Source organism: Brienomyrus brachyistius, unplaced genomic scaffold (assembly GCF_023856365.1).
Source record: "Brienomyrus brachyistius isolate T26 unplaced genomic scaffold, BBRACH_0.4 scaffold35, whole genome shotgun sequence".
NCBI lineage: Eukaryota > Metazoa > Chordata > Actinopteri > Osteoglossiformes > Mormyridae > Brienomyrus > Brienomyrus brachyistius.
Window position 1 is genome coordinate 561,965 of NW_026042310.1, and position 1,229 is coordinate 563,193.

General features: G+C 43.0%; 1 non-coding gene across 1 annotated transcript; it reads left to right on the forward strand.

The window, feature by feature from the left end:
• Positions 1–673: 673 nt before the first annotated feature.
• On the forward strand, positions 674–766 carry trnar-ucu (transfer RNA arginine (anticodon UCU)). The gene is made up of 2 exons: positions 674–710; positions 731–766. It is a non-coding gene; the product is annotated as a tRNA-Arg (tRNA).
• Positions 767–1,229: the final 463 nt, after the last annotated feature.

Here is a 1,229-nt window from a genome sequence, read left to right on the forward strand (position 1 = left end):
CCCCAAAGTTATAAATGGCTCCCACAAGGTTAATGTTGTTAATCACAGGCATGTGTGATCAGACTCCGGCCTCCACTGCCGGCTCTGTTGTGCGGTGGATAGTGTGTTGGCCTCCTAGACTTTGACAATGTGAGGTTGTTCTGCGCTGCCTCAGGTATCAGATGCAGAAGTGAACTAACCCAGGTGTGACATTTCTGTCAAAGAATCCTTCCCGGGGGCAGATTGGTTGGCCCTTGGTTGTAGCTGGTGTTCTGTTATAAAATAGAATGATGATATTTTTCACTTACCCTATGTCGCTGTCCATGACACACAGACAAGAGGGAGCATGGCAGCAAAGGGGAGCCGCCCATAGCAACACTCACAGAACTGGGGGTTAAAGGCCTTGCTCGATGGACTACAGACATAACTGTTCTGCTGAAACTGGGTTCAAACCAGTAAGTTTTGAATCACAGGCACAACCCACTGAGCCACACACTACTCCCATCACTTTATCAACCTAACTGCATCCGCTGTGAGATCACCTAAGTTAATGCTATGAATCATGTTGCTTTGACTGAATGAGGTCATTCAAAGGTTGTGGGTTCGAGTCCCACCAGAGTCATTATGCTCTGCTTCCGATGCCAATGTAACACAGGGCATGGGCATGATTAATTTGAATGCGACCAACTCCCCTGGCTCTGTGGCGCAATGGATAGCGCATTGGACTTCTAGACTGTGACTGGATGAGGTCATTCAAAGATTGTGGGTTCGAGTCCCACCAGAGTCATTATGCTCTGCTTCAGATGCCCAAGTAACACAAGTGTGATGTTCCATCAAAAATGTTCATATATAACCCTACATGCCCATGCAATGCACCTAGCAATCTTATTCCAGAAGCGTTGAGGAATTCCATTATACCGTCCTGTTGTAATCTATATTGTGGTAAACTGAAACAGACTTTGTGTTTTCGGGGCTGTGCTTCCTCTAGTAAATAAATTATAGGTGCTGGTCTCAGTAGTTTCAGGTGTAAAATATTAATTAAGATAAGAGATGCCCAGCTCTGCTGTTTCTTGGGAAATAATTCAGCTGCTGGAAGTAAATACTTATTTAAAAAAAAAAAACACTACTGCAGTTCAAAACATATTTTAAAGTAAAATTTTGTTTGCAAACACATTGTTCGCACCTTCGAATACTTTGGCTTATGGTAAATGACCTACCCACATCAAATACATTATTAATATGTAAATATT